Source organism: Ovis canadensis, chromosome 4 (assembly GCF_042477335.2).
Source record: "Ovis canadensis isolate MfBH-ARS-UI-01 breed Bighorn chromosome 4, ARS-UI_OviCan_v2, whole genome shotgun sequence".
Classification (NCBI taxonomy): Eukaryota; Metazoa; Chordata; class Mammalia; order Artiodactyla; family Bovidae; genus Ovis; species Ovis canadensis.
Genome location: NC_091248.1, coordinates 14,132,161 through 14,156,592, shown reverse-complemented (window position 1 = coordinate 14,156,592; position 24,432 = coordinate 14,132,161). Strand labels below are relative to the sequence as shown.

At 38.6% G+C, this 24,432-nt stretch overlaps 1 pseudogene; it reads left to right on the top strand.

Moving 5' to 3' along the window:
* Positions 1-8,193: 8,193 nt before the first annotated feature.
* Positions 8,194-24,432, top strand: part of LOC138439067 (ankyrin repeat domain-containing protein 26-like) — a 77,542-nt pseudogene continuing 61,303 nt past the window's right edge.

The following is a 24,432-nucleotide window of genomic DNA, read 5'->3' as shown; positions in this document are numbered from 1 at the left end:
AGTACTGGGCGACATATATTTTGGGAAATGCTTGTCAAAGATTCCCGCCCTGTTCTCTCCTTGAATATACAGGGAAACAACTTTGAAGGACTAGTAGACACAGGGGTGGATGTTTCAGCCATTTCTTCTCAACAATGGCCCCAAGATTGGGAAAAAGAAAAAAGCCCTTTAATGCTGACGGGATTGGGCTCCATTGCAGATGTCTGGAAGAGTACCCATCCCTTACAATGTCAATTCCATAATGGAAGATCAGTGTTTGTTACCTTTTATATTGTAAATATACCTATTAATATATGGGGAAGAGATCTTCTCTCTCCTTTGGGGGCTTCTGTAACCATTCTATAGGAAAACTAGGAGCCACTGCTCAAATTCCTCGAGCACTCCCATTAAAATGGTTAACTAATACTCCAAAATGGGTTGAGCAGTGGCCATTACCACAAATGAAGCTCGAGGCATTAGAATAATTAGTACAAGAACAACTCCAACTTGGTCATATAGAGCCCTCTACCTCCCCCTGGAATTCTCCTGTTTTTGTTTTAAAAAATAAATCTAGAAAATGGAGAATGTTAACTGATTTACGAAAAGTTAATAAATGTATTGAACCTATGGGAGCCTTGCAATTGGTACTCCCCTCTCCAGCTCTTATTCCTCAGAATTGTTCCTTAATGGTGTTAGATCTTAAAGACTGTTTTTTTTTTTTTTTTTTTTTTTTTTTTTACCATTCCCCTCCAATTGAAAGATAGAGATAAATTTGCTTTTACAGTTCCTGTTCTTAATCATGCTCAGCCTGTTAAGCATTATCAATGGACAGTCTTACCACAAGGAATGATAAATAGTCCTACCTTATGCCAAGAATTTGTAGCTTGCTCTTTACAATCCCTCCATCAAGAATACGCCAATTATATTCTATATGATTATATGGATGATCTCCTATTGGCAGCTCCTAGTATTGCTGAACGTGATGAATTCTTTTTAAAAGTACAGGAGGCTTTAAGACTATACAATTTGCAAGTAGCCCCGGGAAAAATTCAAAAGGACTTTCCTATTTCATATTTAGGGACAATATTGGAACAACATAGAATTAGGCCCCAAAAGTTGCAAATTAGAAGAGACCATCTCAAAACCTTAAATGATTTTCAAAAGTTATTGGGAGATATTAATTGGCTACACCTGGTACTTGGGATTCCTACTTATCAATTACGACATTTGTTTTCTACTTTAGAAGGAGATACAGCTCTGGATAGCCCCCCGGACCTTAACCCCATTGGCTTTACAGGAATATCAATTTGTTGAGCGACGACTAAATGATGGCTTTTTGACTTACTTACATGCATCTCAACCTATTTCTTTTGTAATATTTCATACCCCTTACTCCCTATCTGGTATAATTGCTCAAGAAAAAGGATTAATAGAATGGGTTTTCTTACCTAACTGTTTTTCCAAAAAATTGACTGTATATATGGACAAATTAGCCTTCCTTATACAGAAGGGTCACCGTCATATTTTACAATTATCAGGATGTGAACCACACCAGATTGTTACTCAGTTAATAACTGCTCAAATATCTCGATGTTTACAATTTAATGAAAACTGGCAAATTTCTCTTGCCTCATATCCTGGTTCATTTTCTAATCATTATCCATCATCTAAATTAATTGATTTTCTCTGGACTAACACTATGATATCTCATTCCCCGATTTCAGATGTTCCAGTAAAGGGACCCACTACTTTTACAGATGCAAATAAAAATACTGCTGGATATTGGAACCTGGAAAATTCCAAGGTTCTCCCCCACTCATTTTCTTCTGTACAGCCCGCTGAATTGTGGGCTATCTATTTAGTTTTGCAAGATTTTCCCTAACTTCCTATTAACATTGTTTCAGATTCTCAATATGCTGTTCTCTCTTGCCTACAGCTTCCCCATGTCTCCCTTCCATTGACTCTTAAAACAGTTATTGATAAATTGTTTTACCAAGTACAACAGTTGCTCTTGCAGCGTTTAGAGTTAATTTTCTTTAGTCACATCCATGCACATTCTGCCCTTCCTGGACCCTTATCATTCAGAAATGCTACAATTTATGTCTTACTTTATCCTATAGAAGCAGCAAAACAAGAACATCTCTGACAACATACCAACTCCAAAGGGTTACAAAAATCCCATGCTATTACTCGAAAACAAGCTCAAAATATTGTTCATTCTTGTTCTATATGTGCACCTTTTGTTTTGTCATTCACCCCACCAGGTGTCAACATAAGAGGACTACAAGCAAATCAGATATGGCAAATGGATGTAATTTACATTTCTTCCTTCGGACAACAAAAATGTGTGCATCATACTGTAGATAATTGCACACATTTTCAATGGGCCACTGCATTACATTCTGAAAAGGCTGATGCTGTTATTACTCATTTGTTGTCTTGTTTTGCAGTTATGGGATTACCAATTGAATTGAAAACTGCACCTGCTTACCAATCCGCACAATTAGCTCACTTTTTATCTCAATACCATATAACTCATACTTTTTGTATTCCTTATAATAGTCAAGGGCAAGCTATCATGGAAAGAGCTAATCATAGCTTGCATGATTATCTTGAAAAAATAAAAAAGGGGGAACAAGAGAGATTTATGAAACTTAAAGACATTATGAATAAAACCTTACTTACCCTACATTTTTGAATGTTTGGAGCAAGGGAAATCTATCAGCAGCAGAGTTGCATTTTCTAGGGAAAGAAGAGGATAAAAAGATCTTGAATATGCCTATTTGGTATAAAGATAAAGAGAAAGGTTGGATCCCAGCATCATTAATATATTTGGGACGAGGGTATGCTTTCATTTCTGTTGATAATTACAGGTTTTGGACCCCAGCAAGATTGATCTAAATCAACAATGGCTGATCCCCTTGTTCAAAAATTCAAAGAGCTTACTATACAGAGAAGCCTTACTTCCCGCACAAGGGATGCAACACCTCCTACATGGGGTCAAATGAAGAGGTTGACCCAGGAAGCAGAGAAGACGTTAATGAAGGCGGGGCAACCTCTGAATCCTACCAATCTTTTGCTTGCCATGATGGCAGTGGTGACATGTCAGGTAATCGGTGTATCGGCAAGTAATCATACATATTGGGCATATATACCTAATCCCCCATTAGTAAGAGCAGTTTCCTGGGGGGAACCAGAAGTGCAGGTATGTACTAATGAGACTGCCTTCTTTCCTCCGCTAGCTTGTGGGGGAATAGAACAACTATCTCATCATGAACAACAATATAATATTAGTAATTTGACCATTGCAGTAGAAGGTATTCCTTTATGTATAGGGGGACACCCCTTTTGTCTGTCCACCAAGGAACATTCTCATCATTCTTATAAATACATAGGGGGTGAAATATAATAATTACCATTTTGCTACTTTTACTGTGCTTGTTTCCACCAGGGGATTTAGCACCTCGACAGAACTGATAGATATTCATAATGGGAAACACATGTCGCTATGTCCTGTTAACTTTTTTGTTCCTTCTCTAGAATCTTTGGAGTGGGAACATTGCCGAGGTCATCGACCCTTTAAAGTCATGAATTATTCTGGGGCCATCATTGTAGATTGGAGTCCAGATCATGGGCAATTCTTAGAAAAATGGTCAAATAAATCTTTTAGGTGGCATCGTGCAAATAGCACTTTGATGGGCAATGGTAATGAAACAGTTAAATGGCAGCAATTTGCACTTGTCCCTCCTCAATTACAATTGCAAGGATATCCGCACATTCAAGGAGATATTTGGAAACTATGGGTGGTTTCTGGTAACCTCACTATCTGGTCAGGAAACTATGCTTTGGACAGTGGTGACTCTTCAGGTCCATTCCATGTTAATTTACATGTTAATAAATCTTATTCTGCAATGGCATGTGTAAAATATCCTTTTGCATTGTTATATGGGAATTGGACCTGGAATGATACTGTGGTGTCTGTGTCATGTGACTATTGTAATCTAACTTAATGTGTAAATCAGTCTTGGTGGGAAGAATTTGAAAGACCAACCTATAATTCCAACTTCTCGCTAGTAATTGTTAAGGCTCGGACAGAAGTATGGTTACCTATAAATCTGACTCTGCCGTGGTCAGATTCTTTTGCTGTTTCTCATCTAGTAACCACTGTACAGACTTTGCTACACTGATCTCGAGGTATGCTTGCTGTGGTCATTGCTTCGATTTTAGCAGTTGTGCCAGTAACTGCAACAGCAGCAGTAGCAGGTCTTGTGTTACACCAAGGAATTCAAACAGCTGATTTTATTTGGGACTGGCATAAAGACTCTCATTAGTTATGGCAACAACAGTGAGATTTGGATGCCCAACTTGCTATCGATGTGCTCAATCTTGAACACACCATTTCCTGGCTTGGAGATCAATCGGCTGTTTTATCTACACGAAGTGTGTTGAAATGTGATTGAAATTCTTCTCAGTTTTGTATAACACCTGTACCATTTAACATGAGTGAAGGATGGGATAAAGTAAAACGATCCTTGACTGGGCATCAAAATCTCACTATGGAGATTATGGACCTGGAAAGACAAATTTTGTCTACTTTTAGCAGGACTTTATCTGACATTATGGGGTCTGATTTGCTGAAAAGTCTTCAAGAGGGAATGAATAACTTAAATCCATTAGGGCACGTATCCTCACTAATTGGGACTACTTTTGGGAACACTGTGTTTATATTACTTTTATGTTGTGTTGCTTTTCTAGTCTTCCAGCGATGGCGGAAAGGGAAACAACTAAAGTGCAAAGCAGAGAAGATCCGGACCATGCTACAGTTTGTAAAAGCAAATAAAAAAGGGGGAGATGAAGGGTTATTAAGGTAGCAGAGATGTGCCTGCAAACGGGCCTCTTTGCTAGGACTGGATGTCCTTGCAAACGAGGCATTCTGCCAAAGAGTCTGGACACAGCCTTGAGTTTAATGGTCCCATGCAAACGAGGGAGCATTCCCTTCTTGTGATAAAGAAGGAATAGAGGGCTTTGTACAGACTCTGCAGTAGACTAGGATTTTACTCCCCTTTGCTATACGATAACATGTATGCACCTGCGCTGTGCTGAAAAGGCTTATTCATGCAGTCTGGAATTCTGCCTAGGGGGCTTTTATAATCAACGGCAATCAGTTTTTTGCCCAGTTCTGTCCCTCCGGCCAGAGTGTGCGTGTTGTCTGTCTTTTTTATGTCTTGTTCTGTGTCATTTCACTTGTAATCTCCAACACTCAGGGTGACTGGGTCACCTTCATCTTGTAATTCCAGTGTTTATCGCAGCACCTTAGCAGATAATTATTGAGTAAATGAATGAAGAATGACAAAGCCAGAATACTAAGCCACATGTGGGACCATGGGCTGATTATATAATTGTAATCTTGTATTTTGTTTTCTGTCATTTATAGATATGTTTCATTTTTCAGAGCACTTAGAAATATCTGTTTTGTTTTTTTTTTGTTTGTTTGTTTTTTTTTTTTTTTACTGAGTTAACTCAAGTATTTTAGATAAAGAATGGAATCCTTTTTCTTTCCAGCTGCTGCTGAATTTGAATCTGAGTCCTATGGATTGTCTCCCCTAGGAGCTACAGATGGGTCAAATCTGTTTCAGGACCTGCTTTTGAAAACATCACAAGAATATGTACAGATTTTGAAGAAAAATGATCTGAAAGATAAATAGTAAAAATTTCCCTTCTGGACTGTTTTCATAACATTTTAGTTGTTTCTCATTAAACATGATGAGAAAATCTTTATTAAAGGAAAATATTTTTATGTGTATGATGAAAATTTATATGGTATTTTAAAAATACTACTTTTAAGTAGTATTAATACTACTTTTAAACAGCAGTATCTAAGTACTTTTGATGCAAACAGTAGTATCTAAGTATCCCATGTATTTTCTCTGCAGCTAACTTGAGCGATTTAAAAACCAGCACTGTTAAGTTTTCCATATTTGAAGTGAAAGTGTTAGTCACTCAGTCGTGTCCGACTCTGTGACCAATGGACTGCAGCCCGCCAGACTCCTCTGTCCTCCACTATCTTGTGGGGTTAGCTCAAATTCATGTCCATTGAGTTGGTGATGCTATCCAACCCGCTTGTCCCCTTTTTCCTCCTGGCTTCCATATTTCCCAGCATGAGGGTCTTTTCTGATGCGTCAGCTCTTCACATCAAGTGGCTGAGGTACTGGAGCTTCAGCCTCAACATCAGTCCTTCCAATGAGTATTCAGGATTGATTTCCTTTAGGATTGACTGGGTTAATCTCCTTGCAGTCCAAGGACTCTCAAGAGTCTACTCCCAACACCACAGTTCAAAAGTATTAATTCTTTTTCAGTCAGCCTTCTTTATTGTACAATTCTCATATCCATACATGGCTACTAGAAAATAGTGTATATATGTTAATATCAATCTCCTAATTTGTCTTTTCCCTCATGTTTCCCCTTTCATAACCATAATTTGATTTTGAGATCTTGTGAGTTGTGTAAATAAGCTTATTTTTATTAAATTCCACATGTAAGTGATGTGATACTTGTTTTTCTCTGTCTGAGTTACTTCACTTATGATTGCAATTTCGAGATCCATCTGTGTTGCTGCTAATGGCATTATTATTTCTTTTTATGGCCTAGTAATATTTCATGTTCGCTGTGTGTGTGTGTATACTGCATCTTCTTTATCCATTTTTCTGTTGATGGACACTTAGGTTGCTTCAATATCTTGGCTATTGTAAATAGTTCTGCAGTGAACATTGCGGTGCATGTACCTTTTTGAATTATTGTTTTCTCTAGATATATGCCCAGGACTGAGATTGCTGAATCATATGGCAACTCTATATTTAGTTTTTATAGAAAACTTTATAGAGTTTTCTACAGTGGGTGTACCTAGTTGCATTCCATAAGCAGTGTAGAAGGGTTCCCTTTTCTCCACACTCTCTCCAGCATTTATTGTTTGTATATTTTTTGATGGTGGCTATTCTGATTGGTGTAAAATGATACCTTATTATAGTATTTCTGCATTTCTATAATTAGTGATGGGGAGCTTCCTTTCTGAGCATCCTTCATGTGCTTTTTGGTCATCTGTAGGTGTTCCTTACAGAAATGTGTATTTAGATCTTATACTCATTTTTTGATCAGGTTGTTTGGTTTTTGATATTGAGCTCTTTGAGCTGTTTGAATATGTTGGAGATTAATCCCTTGTCAGTTGCATCATTTGCAAATAGTCTGTGGGTTTTCGCCTGTCTTGTTTATGATTTCCTGCACTGTGGAAAAGCTTTTAAGTTTAATTAGATCCCATTTGCTTATTTCTGTTTTTATTTTCATTACTCTAAGAGGTGGATGAAAAAAAGATCCTGCTGTAATTTATGTCAGAGTGTTTTGCCTATATTCTTCTCTGAGTTTTACATGACCTGTCTTATATTTAGGTGTTTAGTCCATTTTGAGTTTATTTTTGTGTATGATGTTAGGGAGTGTTCTAATTTCCGTCTTATATGTGCAGCTGTTGAGTTTTCTCAAACCACTTATTGAAGGGCCTGTCTTTTCTCCTTTGTATATAGTCTTGCCTCCTTTATCCTAGATTAATTGACCACAGATACGTAGGTTTCTCTCTGGACTTTCTGTCTTGTTCCATTGATCATTCAGTATATTTCTGTTTTTTGCTAGTACTGTGTTTTGATTACTGAAGCTTGCAGAGTAGTCTGCAGTCAGGGTACCTGATTCTTTCAGCTCTTGCTTTTCTTTCTCAAGATTGCTTTGTCTATTTGGGGTCTTTTGTTTCCATACACAACTGTAAAATTTTTTGTTCCAGTTGTGTGAAAAATGCCATTGGTAATTTGATAGAAATTGCACTGACTCTGTAGATTGCTTTGGATACTATAGTTATTTTGACAGTTATACAGTTATAATGTCACTTACATTTCTGTATTTCAGTTTCCTCTCTTTCCTTCTTAGTTTAGCTAAGGGTATTGACATTGTTTCTTTCAGGAAATGAACTTACAGTTCTTGCATATGAGCACTGGGCTGGCACACCAGGCCTCTGTGCACATGGAAAATGTGTTTAGAGGTGTTGCTTAGCAACGATCATTCTGGGATGAAAGATTCCAAACCGTTGAGCTTCTCAGCTGCGAGGTTGTGGCGGGACGGCTCTGGCTTACCTGTAGTGCTCGTGTTGGGTTTAGGGGACTGTGAAGAGTCATGGGAGAGGTGAGGTGTTTTTAAAGTCCATAGGCTCTGCGATGAAGATTTTTGGCTTCGGGAGTAAGAAGGGTGTGTCGTCCTTTGGCTCCTCCACCAACCTGGTGAGAGACAGTGGTCATGGAATCAACTTCCAGTCCAGGTACCACATCCGAGACAAAGACCTCCGAAAGATCCACAAAGCTGCCATTGTGGGCAACGTAGCCAAAGTGCAGCATGTTCTGTTGTTTGGAAAAAATGGCCTGAACGACAGGGGCAAGATGAAGAGGTAAGCGGAGTGGAAGGGCCTGGCAGAGATCCCTCCTTTGAGTCTGCCCTCCAAGGTTCCTGGATACCTTCCTGGGATCCAGCACCCCGCAGACTTTATAGACAGCAAAAAGCCTTAGCTGGTTTTGGACCCACTTATAATTCCTCTTATAGAAATTTACTGATAGTTTTGAAGTCATTTAACTGCATGTCGGTAATCACAGAAATGAAATGAAGCATGAATAGCATCTGTTTTTCCTTTCTTCCTCCTGCTTTTTATTTGCATGGGTTAGCATGATGATGTACTCATGATGTACTCATGAGTAAAAGCTCTCAAGTTATATAGCCTTCAAGGAATCTTCTGAACTTTCTGGCTCTCACATTTTTTCTCATGTGATTTATGAAAGCACTTCTTCATGGATCGCCTATTGTGGATCATGGCAGTGGAGAGATTCCTGATGTTGTCAATATCTTATTTTTAATGTATATATTTTTTATACCATAAAGTTATATATTACAGAAAACTGCATAGTGAGCAAAATAATTCCCATGCCAAATCAACTTCTGGATTAAAAATTCTTCAGATAAAATTCAATATCCATTTTATATCAGTGTACATTTTGGTATATGTGTTCTTTGATGAAGGACCTTAGAAGACAGCTTTGAAGTTGGAAGCTGGCTGTGTCCTTGCGTAGGAAGGCATTTTCTTAGGATGTATGGTCTTTCTATATTTAAAGCAAATCAACATTTCATGGTTTTAAAGATTTGGGGTTGCATATACTGTCTTTAATTATTGTGATGAAATTAAAAGTTTTGTATAATAGAGGAAGATTTGCCCTTCTAGATATCAAAATGTGCTATAAGTGCCCACAAAGTGTTCATTTACTAACGACTGAAAAGATAAACAAATGGAACAGAATGCCCAAACACCCAAATGTATGTAAAACTTTAAAACTTGAAAATGATGACCTTTTCTGTGAGAAATAATAAACTGTGTGTAGATGGTGGAGAAATAACCTGGTAAAAGAGAAAAGTAACTCAGTTTTTATCTCACCAAAAAATTCCAGGTAGAGTATGTATCAAACATTTCAAATATGCACAGTGAGAAATGTATCAGAATAAAACTCAGATTCCTATTTATACATTTTTTATCTGCTGACGGAGACCTTCTGTTTTTTTTTCTATTTCTGTTCCTTAACCTTATTTTTTTTTAAATTGGAGAATAATTGCTTTACAATGTTGTGTTGTGTTCTGCTGTATAACATCATAAATCAGTTGTAAGTATACATATATCCCCTTCCTTGTGAGCCTCCCTCCCACCCCAAAGACCTTTCTAAGAATGATTTCAGAAGAAAGAATTCTGGAGTTTCCTGGATTTTGGCACAGATAAAAATGATTTCTCACTTTCAAGTTTTTTGAGGATTGATATTTTCTGACAACTTTCAGCCTTTTCAGAAGTCAAGGGAATCTAGGGAGTTCCTTGGTCATCCAGTGGTTAAGACCCGCTGCTGTGGGCCTAGGGTTCAATACCTGGTGGGGGAACTAAAATCCTGCCAGCTACTGGGATATATTGTACAACATGGGGAATATAGCAAATGTCATATAATAACTTTAAATGGAGTATGACTTATAAAAATTGTGAATCACTATGTTGTGTACCTGTAATATATAATAATATGTAATATGCATCATCTATATTTTAATTAAAAAGAAGATACCTTAGACAAAAAGACCTTATGGTAATTAGATCAACAGGAAAAATGAGAAATGAGCAAACAAAAATGCTACCAATTTTAGTTGTACAGACATTGTGAATTATAGATTTCGTTCCAATGTCAGAGACGTTAAAATGTCAGAAAATGAACGTATTAGAATTATTGAAGTACAGTGTTGTCTCTAATCCTCAAAATGTATCTGCAAAGGAGGTATGATATCCTTTGACTTCATTGAGATGTTGTCCTTGTGAAATAGTAGTAATAATAATAAGTATGATTATATTACCTAACAGTTACTGAGCTGTTACCTGTGCCAGGAACAGTTCTAAACTCTTTGCATGGATCTCATTTAAGCATCGCAGTGCTGTCCTGTGAGAGAACTACTTCTCTCTCTCCATTTTGTTGTTGAGGAAATTGAGGCACAGAGAGGCTGAGCGACAGCTAAGTGACAGAGTGAAAGTCAAATTCAAACCCAAGTTGAGCTGAATTTCAAGGTCATGGTCATTCAATTCAAGTAAATTGTTCTTTCATTACTGTGTTAAGAAGAGCTTATGCTAATATATAATGTTCTTTCTCCAGAAGGAAATGAAATATTTGTTTTACAGCGATAAGAATAGCATGCTATTGAATGTTTTCAATCACAAGAGCAATTGTTTGTTTTGAAACAGTAACACTACAGTTTCCTGAAAACTCCTCTTGCTTTCATAGGACTGCCCTCCACTTAGCCTGTACCAATGGCCATTCAGCGGTGGTAACTCTGCTCCTGGAGAGAAAATGCCTGCTTAACCTCTGTGACAATGAAAACAGAACAGTGCTGATGAAGGTATGGGGCAGCGAACCTTGTCCACATGAGGTGGATGTGATTTAACTACTGAGACTAAAGTGAAAGCATCTCATTTAGATATAGCAAAGCGGTGAAGCTTGTGGACCGTTTACTTTGAATTCCTAGAATTTGCACTCTGTTTCTTGGTGCAACACTGACAGGCCATAGAATGCCAAGAAGAGGAGTGTGCAACTCTTCTGCTGGAGCATGGTGCCGACCCAAATGTCACAGACGTCAATGGGAACACCACTCTCCACTATGCTGTCTTTTGCCAGAATATATCACTTGCAGCAAAGCTGCTTTCCTGCGACGCCAATATAGAAGCCAGGAACAAGGTATATCTCAACTAACTTTATTTACAAAATATTTGCAAAGCATTTTTTTAAACTAGAAGTGTTTTATTTCTAACTATGTAAATAAGTAAACTGAATAGTGTCCATCAAGCCCTGTTACCATGGAAACAACTCCAAAGCCACTGCAGCAGGGTGGGGAAAGATGTTGGAGCCCACAGAGAGGGCAAAGCTTTGTCTCCCAGCCAGCTGTCTATACCAGAAGGAAGATTTCTCGTCAGAACGTGCTGGAGAGTGGGTGGTAGGCTCAGAGCCCGCAAATGATGAAGGCCTGGGGTAAGTGAAGTGATGTGAGGAGTGGCTGCTTCCAGGGCCTCAGGGAATGGGTACCCCTGGAGGTGGGTGCGAGGAGGAAGGAGACCCAGTGCCCATGAGGGGGAGCCGGGTGAGTGCAAGTGGGCCTGGGAGGCAGCAGGCCTAGAGCCCTGAGCCCTCCAGGACCCCGGTTCTGAGATCCAGCCAAGAGGGTCAGGTCATGTTTGACACACAGCAAGGGCGTTCACTTGTGCTGGTGACTGCTTGGTTCGCGTTGTACACCTCGGGGTCTCCTGCGTTCAGCCCTGGGGAGCTGCTCGGTGGGGTTGCAGCTGTGCGTGTGGAGCTGGTGGTGGCGAAGCCGCCCTTCTTGCTTTCTCCAGGACACATGTGACGTCCTGCAGCGGCAGCCCCACCAGGAACTCCCTCCATTCTCACAGGTGGGCTCAGTTTTTCGTCTTTGGAAGGTCCAGCCTTCGCTGTGTCAAACTATTTTGAAGGAACCAAATTGTCTATGATTTCACTTGAAATCATGGTATTTCTCAAGCATTAGAGAGTAAAGCATTCCTTTATGTGTTTATGGCTGGTATTCGTGATAACACTGCACTTGTTAAAGGTAAAATATTTTCCAAATATTTTCCCCCACTTAAGTTTTTTTTTTTTTTTTTGATAATCAGTCTAAAATAACACAGTAAAGCAAAATTTGCCTCAGTAGACTTTGTCTTGAAATTCAAACATAATGAAAGCATCTTACAACATATTAGAAATTTTGCTGCTGTTCACAAATTCCCATTTTATGAAAAATGGTTTATATAAACACAGTTTCTCTCTCATTGCCCAAGTCTTAAGAGGGTAAAAGGAAAAGAAAAGGAGCAAGCAAGTGAAAAGTGCAAGCCAAGCTGGAATTTTGACAGTTGGGAAATGCCAAGAGGAGGATTTATTTATTTTAGTATTTATTTATTTGGCTGAGCTGGGCTTAGTTTCAGCATGTAGGATCTAGTTTCCTGACCAGGGGTCGAACCCAGGCCCTCTTTCTTGGGAGGCACTGAGACCCAGCCACGGGACCACCACAGAAGTCCCGAGATTTTGTTTTGTGCTTTTTATTCCCTTCAGTTTATATATTTCTTATATGCTTTTCAGTTTTCAGGGATAATTGTTGTTATTTTGAAGAAGAGTGTGAGTGAATTGTAAACTTGCCTAGGTGCCAGTTTTAAGAAGACTCTGATCCAAACAGACTGACAGTGAACAGGTGGTGATTAAGTGGGAATTAAGAGAGAAGAGCAAATAACTACCTGATATTACCCTATCCTGGCAGAACCATCCACTTAGGTAAGAGTCTAGACTCTCCTCTCCCATCTAGAATGTCTTGATGGGAAGGAAGTAAGGGGTTTATAAATAATGAGATCAGGTTGCCTTTTGGTTTTACTAGTCCCTGTTCTACCACTGTTTACCCAGGAAAATTTAAAAAATTGCAGTTTTGATGACTCTTGCCTCTTACACTTTTCTTTTTTATTCAAACCTTTACATAAGAGAAGGAATTGGCAGTGTGAGTAAGAGATGAGACTGGAGTGGCTGCTGCACTAATCCTCAGCTATATTCTGCTGGTGAACCACAGTTATTTGGGAAAACGTATTTTTAAAATGTATTAGCCTAGGCTGTTCGCTGTAGATTTTGACTGAGTAAATTGAGGAACTCTTGGGCGTGTGTGTTTAGAATTATTCCCTTGAGATTCTGATCCAATCGTTGATGAATAACTATGGAGTGAATACATGTAATTTCTAAATGCACCCTTCACAAAGGAAAGTAGTCTCCTGAAGTGTTGGAGTTTGATCAATGCTAGCTACTTCCATCAGCTCCCTCCTTTCCAACAATATTAGCCTGACTTTTTCTCTGCCCCTGTGTTTGAGACATTAGAAGGAATATCTTTGGCAGTGTCTATGGGCTTGAACAATAACTCCTTTTCCTTCCAACCACTCATCATTCAGTGACACTCCGAGAGTCTTTAGCGATTTGCTCATGGCGAAGTCACTTCGTCTGTAGAGTCTGACCCTTTAAGGATTTTGCACCTTCACTTATAGTCCAGGTCATTAGGTCAACGGATGTTTGTTACCAACAGGGTTTTCCTGACTGCAGTAATAGTAACTCATGAGCCTTTTTTGGTGTCAGCTGCAGGACAGACTCTTGCAGTATGTCTGTTAGAATTGCTGATCCCTGGCATAAGCAGATGAGAGCTTTAAAACCCATGAAGTTAGTAACAGTACAGATTAGAATTGTTTTAAGCATTTATTTTCAGCAGGCTTGGTAACTCATGATCCATTTTATTAACAATCTAGAAGAATTCTAGAGATAGACTGTAGTTTCAACAGGCAGTGGAAACATTCTTGACTGTGAATTATGAGTCTTTTTAAAATAATTTATGTTTACTTGAATTATGAGTCTTAATAGCCATATTTATTACATACTGGGACCCACACTTTTTGTGAAACATATGATACTAAAGAAAGGAAAGGTTTCACATACAAATATTTGCTTTATACCCACCTGTTTGGAAACAGCAAACATAAAACAAAAAGTGGACCATAGACCAAACATGGCTCTTGGATATGTTTAGTTTACCTCCACACATTGAGTCAACATTTCAAATTTAGGAGGCCCATGCAGAAGTTCAGGCTTCTCCAAGGGCCAAATCTAGACCCCCTTGAGCCCATCCTACTGTTTGGTCTGCGTGCAGAGGCTACCCCTTCTGTGTGGGACATGTGTTTTGGGGGTTACCGGTCTCACCTGGCTTTTTCACTTACTCAGGTCATCAGCTTTCCATCCATAAGCATTTGAGTTACCAATTTTTGATTGATAGTTCATTTTGATAAATATTTGAAAGTTTTTTAAGACAGTCTAATTAATCTATAATTGATTTCATATTTTAAAAAAATCTCTTAAGAATGGGATTAAATTTTTCAAATTAGAATTGTTAAGTTGCTTGTGGCAGTTTTGCACTGAATAACTCTCACAAACACACAGATTATAAGAGACAGTGCAGGGAGAGCTGGTGGAAGAGCAACTCCCTGAGAAAATGTTGAGCATGTATTTATTGGTAATTTTATGCTGCAATCTTTAACTAAGAGCAGTAAAGCAAGACAGACACCAGAACTCTAGGATTTTGGAAGCTTCCTCCTGGTCATCTGGAGGTAATCACATGAGAGCCATCATGAAGGGTCTTTGAAGATAAGGTGGGGAGGGCACTCATTCTGCATGCAGTTAGCAGCTAGCTAAATGCTGACCTCTTAGCCAGAACATCTAACTTAAGGAAGGGCGGTGGAAAGAGCAAGCAAGGAAGAGAGAATGAGTAAGGTTAAATTCCAGGAGACATTTCTGAGAAAGCAGTAAAACAGGGTTCCCACAGTTGATTTTTTGGAAAAAAAAAAAAGTTTCTTTCTTTGCATGTTCATGTAGAGAGTAACGTTCCCACTGGAATGTCTGTAAACCGTTTGAGTTTACTCATGGTCATCCTTGGATAGGTTATGCATGCTACAGATAGTATTATGTATTTCTGCCTCAGCATTGTCCCTAAAATATGCAGTTGATACAGTAGCTAAATGATACCCACACCGCTTGCATTGGGAGCTTGACACTTAGCCACTGGACCACCAGGGAAGGCCCAGAGGAGGAGCATATTAAAGAGAAAGAAGGTGCACAGGGCAGTGATGAGGGGGTTCTCTTTCATTTACTTTCTGACTTTTATTCTTAAGTTCAGAGAATCTATTGCACAATTTTAATTTCAACTTAGAAATAGGTTAACTGTGTACATTAGAAATGGTTTTCCCTGTTTTACAGGATGACCTGACACCACTGTTACTTGTGATACATGAAAGGAGAGGGCAAATGGTGGAGTTTTTACTAAAGAAAGAAGCGAATATACATGCTGTTGATAAGATGAAAAGGTACTGTTCTTTTTCTTTTTAAAACCCTTAGTGCTGTTCTAGGATGGTAATATCAAGATTAAATGAATAAGAGGATTCATTTGTGATCAACACATCATCACTTAGGTAGAAAATCAATTATTCTGACTGGGAATCATGAACAATATATAGCAGGAATGTATAGCAGGTTTCATATTCCTTTATACTATTGACTGATGTCATATGCAACCTCTTTTTGTTTTGTTGGTTGATCTTGTAATAGCTGAGAGATTTCAAATTAGTTTTATTAGCTTTGTGAAATATGGATTCTGCTTTTTAGTTTACCTCATGACAATATCAAGTTTCTTAATTCTTTAAAAAGAATTCTTTAACCTCTACTTTGTATGTATATATTTTTATAAAATGCATAGTAAACCTAAAAGACTTGATTTTGTCTTTTGGATAACTCTTTGTTTTAAATTACTTTGTTTGAAGAATGCTGATGTTACTAGGTTGCAAAAGAGTCAGATACATCATAATGGCTAAATAACAACAGCCACAAAAAGGTGATTATTACTCACTGTCACCAGATCCTGTGGGCTCATCAATTTTTATCCTTTCTCATTTTAGTACATTTTGATATTTTCATTTTTAATGCAGGTAGAAGGAAGAAAGATAGCTTTGATTGGATAAACAGTTCCTTTAACAAAGACAAGTCAGAGGTGGACGATACAGATGAAAATGATGGGCTTTAGAGTCAGGCTAGGTTCAATTCCTAGGTTTCCTACCAATTAGGGTTATCATCAGCAAATAAGTTTCCTGATAAAAAGGCAAATAGTAATGCATCTTTCAAAGGTGCCTGTGTGTAAGAAAGATTTTATATATAGTATTTCATTTTTAATGCCTATCACATGCTCGTCCACATCATTAACTGCCACCATGACTATGTTTATTCTCATTATTATCAATATTTTTGATTTAAACCTGCAAGTAGCCTTTCCTTAACCCAACCTCTAACTGACTTTGAAGCTGAATATATCAGATTAAGGAGGAAATGGGGAATTTATCCTTTAAATAGTCACCTGCCTCAGATAAGTGACCTCAGTATCATTTCTTGTCCATCGAGCACTTTATTATTATTTTTAAAAAGCATTTATTTGTTTGGCTGCATGGAGTCCTAGTTGAGGGAACTCTTAGTTGCAGCATATGGGATCAAGTTCCCTGACCAAGGATGGAACCTAGGCCCCCTGCATTGGGAGCCTGGAGTCTTATCCACTGGCCCACCAAGGAAGTCCCCATCACGGACTTTTGAAATAGTAAGTGCTCCTACCTGGCATCCCAGTGGAACAGGAGGCTTCTTTTCGGTCCCTTCATTTTAGCCTTGGAGGTAATTTGCAAAGATGAACACTTGAGCCTGTAAATTGTCAGTTCTTCATGAAAGGGCAAGGCGTTCACTTGGTAAAGCATATCAAATTAACTGTTTAAGGAAGTCAACTCAACTTCCTGAGGCTGAAGTCATCTCTCTGTTGTTTTAGAACAACCCTCATGCTTGCTGTCAAGTATGAATCAGCAAATGTCGTCAGACTTCTCCTTCAGCAAGGTGCTGACATCTTTTCTCAAGATGTTTTTGGATGGACTGTAGAAGAATATGCTGTTATTAGTGGGTTTAATATGTAAGTGTTCACATTAAAATGCTAGTTCTCACTAAACTGCAGCCAAAAATAATTTTAACTGTTACTTGCTACGTGACCAGTGAGAGTTCCAGTTTGGTGCAGGCAGTTTGGAGAATGGTGGTGAGATGTTTCCCCTCAAGAGCTGAAAGCCAAGCAAAGGCCAATTAGTTACTCTTGGCTGTGGGTTTGGGGTGCTTTATCTCAGGACATGTAGACCTTGATCCTTAGAGAGCTTGACATTAGCCACTTCATTCCGAGTGTGACCTCTCGGTACAGTGTATGAACAGTGTCACAGTTGTGATATTTCTAACTAGTTCTTTGGGTCTCGAAATACTTAGTTTAGCAGCAAATCCTGTTTTCCCTTGAGAACTTGCCTCTCTATACACTTCCACTTGAATTTTCCAAGAACCTAGAGGATTCCCTAAGGTCAATGAGACAGTCCTGTTCCACAAGTCATTTGGAGGGGAGAAAATAGTTCTTTCTCATCATTCTGTTGCTTGCATTGATTCTACTGCTGCAGCACTGCGGTTCCAGCTTGTCTTGACAGGGTCTACTTGGCAGCTGGATCTGTAGTCTGGATGTGGCTCTATAAAGACCTTTAATAAAATCATTTTAAAAGGAGAGAGATAAAAAAAAAACTCATCCTGCAGTGGGCTCATGATTGACCTTTGCTCCCAGGCCACCCCTCTGGGTCCAGGTTTCCCAGCCTTTAAGGTGATGCACAAGTCGACTTCAGAGTGAGAGCTCCTTTGTTCTCATATATATGCTTGTCACTCAGTCACTGTTGCAAACAAAGCACCAGCACCCAGTTCAGGCAGCTGGGCTGCCTAGCTTCCCCCTTCACTCAGAGACGTTATGTGGAGCCCATGTGGAAGCCTAGATCTTCCCGATGAGGTGCTCTTGAGGCTCTTATTTATCTTTTCCGCTAGCAGATGTCAGTGGGGACCATTTTAGGCTGTCAGAGAGGGTCAAGTGCTCCTGCAGAGATTGAGCAGACTTCCCTTTCCCCTTTGTATCTAGACTTGAAGCTCAAGGCGGCTTTTTGTTCAGTGGGGGCACCTTTTCTTAGGTCACAGGTTCCCTGTCATCCTTCCCAGAGTAGTGGGTGCCAGCTTGCCTGAGATTCCCTAATTATGCTTGGCCCCTCAAAGGATCTGTTTCCTTTAATAATGAAAATCTTCCAACGGATTTCTCTCTGTCTCCACCTTAAATGTTTTCAGAATCTGCCCCATAAGGAACCCACTCAGCAGAAATCCCTAAATCTCAAGTAAGATAGTTGGAATTCAGAGAGGTAAGCCCTGTCTAGAGCTTGCCAGTACCCACTGTAAGAGTAGGGATATGTCTTCCAAGTGAATTGGAGAGGAACATAGAGATTAAAAATCATTGTCAGAAAGATCTGCTGGTTCAGAGTTTGAGTAGGTAGAGAAGGAAGAGTAGTGGTCCAGGGCAGGTCTTGATTGTGATTAGTTTTCTACTCTTGGTGTAATTAGCTGCAATAATGGGGGATCGTTATGTTCTCTAATGTAGTGAATGCCTATGTTATAAATAAATTTAGGTACACATTATCTAACAGCTGAGATTCCTTACATTGCAAACCACAAAGAACAGCTAATCACCAGAATTAATAACAGTTTCATGCAACACTTGAATGTTAAACATATGAAAAGGCACACTGAGATTTACTTGGAATTCCAAAGTAGTTACAGCAATAAAGTTGAAGGTGAACTTACTCCACTCATTGACTGTTTCTGCAAGCATTTGGGGGGTATATTATCTCATTACATCCTGTTAACCCTCTTGTGAAATAAGGTAGTAATATCCCAGTTGTGTAGAGGAAGACTTTGAACTGAAGAGAAACAATTCCTGCAGGAACAAAGAGCAATTGGTTATAGAACTAGAATTTGCAAGCTCGAGAGATTTTTCATATGCCAAGCTAAATCTAGTTAATTATTGGAGCTGTACGGCCCTGAGTTCATGATTATTTCATCTTCCTTTTCTTTCTCCTTTCCGTTCAGTTCAGTTGCTCGGTCGTGTTCAAATCTTTGGGACCCCATGAACTGCAGCATGCCAGGCCTCCCTGTCCATCACCAACTCCCAGAGTTTACCCAAAATCATATCCACTGAGTCGGTGATGCTATCCAACCATCTCATCTTCTGTCGTCCCCTTCTCCTCCTGCCTTCGGTCTTTCCCAGCATCAGGGTCTTTTCAAATGTCTACTCTTCACATCAGGTGGCCAAAATATTGGAGTTTCAGCTTTAACAACTGTCCTTCCAATGAACACCCAGGACTGATTTCCTTTAGGATGGGCTGGTTGGATCTCCTTGCAGTCCAAGGGACTCTCAAGAGTCTTTCCCAAGACCACAGTTCAGAAACATCAATTCTTCTGTGCTCAGCTTTCTTTATAGTCCAACTGTTAAATCCATACATGACTACTGGAAAAACCATAACCTTGACTAGCGGACCTTTGTGGAGAAAGTAATGTCTCTGCTTTTTAATATGCTAAGTTGGTCTAACTTTCTTTCCAAGGAGTAAGTGTCTTTTAATTTCTTGACTGCAGTCACCATCTGCAGTGATTTTGGAGCCCAAAAAAACAAAGTCAGTCACTGTTTCCCCATCTATTTGCCATGAAGTGATGGGACCAGATGCCATGATCTTAGTTTTCTGAATGTTGAGCTTTAAGCCAACTTTTTCACTCTCTTCTTTCACTTTCATCAAGAGGCTTTTTAGTTCTTCTTCACTTTCTGCCATAAGGGTGATGTCATCTGCATATCTGAGGTTATTGATATTTTTCCCGGCAATCTTGATTCCAGCTTGTGCTTCATCCAGCCCAGTGTTTCTCATGATGCACTCTGCATATAAGTTAAATAAGCAGGGTAAAAATATACCTTTACTTTTTCCTTTACTACATGCTAAATAAAAGTTTATAGAACTTAGAAACTTGAAATGTATGCGACAATTGAAGTTTTAATATTATCTCTGACATTGTCTGAAATGATCTAAGAATTTGGTAGTTGTTTTTCATATCACTGTTAAAATATAATTTATCGTATTTTTAATACATAGCTTTCGCCAACTGATTTCTGAATATAAAGAAAAGAGATCTAAAATTTCTCCTGAAAATAGCAACCCAGGTACGTCATCTGACACCAAATTACTCTCAGTGATTCTACCATAGATAAAGTAGGAATGAGGAAGTTTTAATAATGAAAGAACTGTGAAAAAATTAGTGTAAATTGCATGTGAATTTTATTTTTTAAATTAATTTCTTTATACTCTAGTATTCAGAATTCTTTAAGAAGTTAATTGTAGGTCATTTAACATCAAAGACAGTATTTTCTGAAAAGAAATCCAAAAAAAAAAAGAAATCCATCTCTTTAGTATGACCCCTAAAGTCCTTAGATCTTTGTGTAAATCAGAAAAAAAAAAAAATTAAGTGAGTATGATGTATATTTCATCTATAGTTATAGTATAGCAGATTGGACATCTTATGAAAGTGAACTTTCATTTTTAGAAATGGTTTGCATTTAGTGAATGAATAGTTAGTAGTTACTGTGTAGTGATTAGTCTCACTAAAATAGTTACCATCATTAAAACTGGGAACTTGAATAATCCTTTGCTGGTAAGATAAATGATAAACAATAACTGCAAAGCTGAGCCAGTGTGCAGCATAGTAGTGAGAGATTATTTCTGAAAGATACCTACCAATTGTACAGAAGGCAGAAAAGCAATGCCTGGTTGAGAACCAGTTATTTTGCCTATTGTACCAAGCAGATCTAGATTACCAACTTCATTCCTTACAGATCCAGAGAGAATGAGATAGGTTGACTTCATTAGGATCAGATATTTTCTTTTGTGTGTTGGACAATTGTCATGAGAATATAGTTTTGTAAGAACAAGATGTTCTCTTGCCATCAGTTAAAAGATTATCATAATAGATATTCAAATAGAACAACTTGGGACTCTGCAGGTTCTAATAAAAGCACAAAAATACTTTGCATTCACAAAAACAGCATTAGGTCCACTGGATGTAGCATCTAGCACATTGTACAAGGTATCCAATGATTCCTTTAACTGAGTCAAGTGAAAGTGAAGTCACTCAGTCGTGTCTGACTGTTTGCGATCTAATCAAAGGGGGCTTCCCAGGTGGCTCTGTAGTAAAGAATCCACCCGCCAATGCAGGAGATACGGTTTGATCCCTGTGTTGGGAAGATCCCCTGGAGAAGAAAATGGCAACACACTCCAGTACTCTTGCCTGGGAAATTCCATGGACAGAAGGGCCTGGTGAGCTATAGTCCATGGGGTCACAAGAGTCAAACACGATTTGGTGACTGAACAACAAAAAATGTAGGTTGGTTTATTACACTAGTCAGAGGAGATACAGAGATGACAGTGTCTTGGTCTTCAATACGCTAAGAATAGAGTTCTCTCTGGTTAATTTCTGTATTTTTCTAAAGAAAATTTTCAAAGAAATCATGCTTATTTATTTGTTCATTTGTTCACTAAACAGATAACTTTCAAGTGTCTTTTATGTACTAAGTATTGTTCTGATGTCACAGGGTGCAAACATTGAAAAATAACTGCCCCTGCTCTCCTTGCTCAAGCTTGCAGTGCTCCTCTCCTCGTGGAGTCACTGCATGTGAATTATCCCTCCAGCATCAGATCATGACGACCCCTGGGAAATGTTGTCCAACAGCACCAGAGTCTGTGGCTCCCTCCATCCTTCCCTCTCTCCCCTTGTTCATCAGCTTAGGATGTGATGTATGGCTTCCAAACTGAAAAAGCATGATTTCTGTAAACATTTGCCATATAATGGGAAGGACTGATATAATGATATCCCTAACTAGTACACTAGTACCACTCTTTGGACCATCCTCCTCTGTGTGGTCCAGATACTCTTGAGCAATGGAAGGAGATAGTCTCAAGAGATTCCTTTTAAGCATGTTAGTATATGCACAGAAGCTGAACTTTTTAAAAGAAGTCCATATATATATATATATATATATATATATATATATAGTTATTAGTTATAGTTATATAGTCCATATACTATATATATATATAGTTCTCTCTCTATATATATAAGGAACTATATATAGGGAAATATATATATATATGAGAGAGAGAGAGAGAGAGAGAGAGAGAGAGAGAGAGAGAGAGAGAGAGAACTTTATAAAAAAGTTCAGCTTCTGTGTACCCTACTTCATGCTCACCACTACAAGTCTATTCCCCATTCTCACCACTGAGTTGAGCCCCTTTACCCGTTTGCCCTCCCCCACCTGCCTTTCTAGAGATTATCCTTTCTAAACCTGGAATCACTACATCTTTCATACTTCTCTTGCCTTTGGAAAGAGAGCCAGGAAGAGAAGACTTTTGTTTCCGATGTTTTACCTTGCTCTGAGGTTCAGTGCCTTTGACCAAGCTTCCCTGTGATAGAGCATTTTCACTGTGAACTGAAGAGCCAGAGAAGTTGTCATGTCCCAGCAAGACACCTATAGTCTCTGTTCAGTGCTCCAGGCAATAGAAATCCAGAAATACTGTGTTGTTTAAGCGTGCTATTGTCAGCGTATAGTACTGGTTGTATTAATGGTATAATATAATTTTCTGTTAGTCTCCTGGAGTTTGGTTAAGATTATGGTCATTGTAAAGAGCAGTTCTTTTCTTTGTTATTTTGTTTTGCATTTGATGACTATAAAGGGGAGGAGTGGTTCTATGGCATTAGTGGCCTACGAGTATAGTACAACCACTGTTCCCTTCCTCTAGTGTGGCCTCTGGGTGCGGTTTGAAAGGAATACTTTTAAACAAAGCCTAAGTCTTGAGGTTTTAATATTCTGTATTTTTCTTCCATTGATTTAAAATGTATCTTGCTTTTTTCTTTAATAGTGGATGAGAGTTCTGAAGAGGACTCTTAAAGGAGGTAGGATTTTATGGATGTTTTAAATTATATGTTTAACTAAGGGAACATGGAGAAGAGAAACTAATGTTTGTTGAGTGTTCTACTCTGGGTTAGACACTGCATTATGTGCTTAACATTTGTGACCTCATAGAGTCATCATAGCAGCTTTGTAAAGTAACTGTGTCCTACTTTTACTTAATTATGCAACTGTGGTTTTAGGAGGTTTGACAATTGGCCTTCCTGGCTCTCAGGTCCACTCCCATTGCCCTCAGCAGAGACTGAGAAGTGCCCATGTAGCACATAAGTTAAAGATATAAGTTAGTTCTTTGACTTGAGTAAATTTTAAGTTTCGACATTGTGGGCAAACTCCCTGTACTCCCTTAGAGTAAAGGAGAGAAGTGGTGCCATCTCAGTAAGTGGTATCCCTGCTGACGGACCAAGACTCCCATTTTGGATGGACTCAGATTTGTCTCTGAACCTTTAACAGACAATGGAGAAGGAAAAGCCTATTCTTCTGCTTTGTTTTAAGTCATCAGGTTTATTTCAGTTTGGGCAAACAAGAATTACTGCAATCCATCAATTGGATTTTCAGTTCAGCTATTAGAACTTTTAGTGAAAACAAATTATTTCTAGGCTCTGCCGATATATTGGCTGTCACTCTCTGTTATGGAAACTAAGAATGAGTGTTAACTAGATATTTCATAGGTTTGGAGAGATGGATGCAGAAATAGGTAACGAAAAACTTTTTTGGAGACTTCCCTGGGGGTGCAATGGTTAAGATGGTTAGTAAGACATCTTCCAATGTAGGCAGTGTGGGTTCAATACTCTGTCAAAGAAGCTAAGATCTCACATGACCTGGGGTCAGACAGCAAAAAAAAAAAAAAAAAAAATAGAAGCACCATTGGAACTAATTCAGTAAAGACTTTAAAAGTGGTCCACGTCAAGAAATCTTAAAAAAAAAAAAAAAAAGCTGTTTTAAAACAGGGCAAATTTTATTCATGTCAAGAAAGTTCATTTAATATATAGACAAACTTTCACTTTTTTTTTCCTTTGTTCAGGGACATGAGCTCACTCATTTCTATTGTATGTTTTTGCTTTAAATGTTTCCCAACAAACATGGCGTTGATTTAGGGCCTACATCAAATGATGATGTCTTAGATTTTAAAACTAAGGTAAAGTGTTCTGTTGTGAAATTAGTTTTCCCGCTCTGAAATTAGTTTCATGTAGTATTTACTCTTATGATTAGACAGTGGAAGTGACAAATAGATTCAAGGCATTAGATCTGATAAACAGAGTGCCTGAAGAACTATGGATGGAGATTCATGACATTGTACAAGAGGCAGTTCTCAAGACCATCCCCAAGAAAAATAAAAGGAAAGAGGCAAAATGGTTG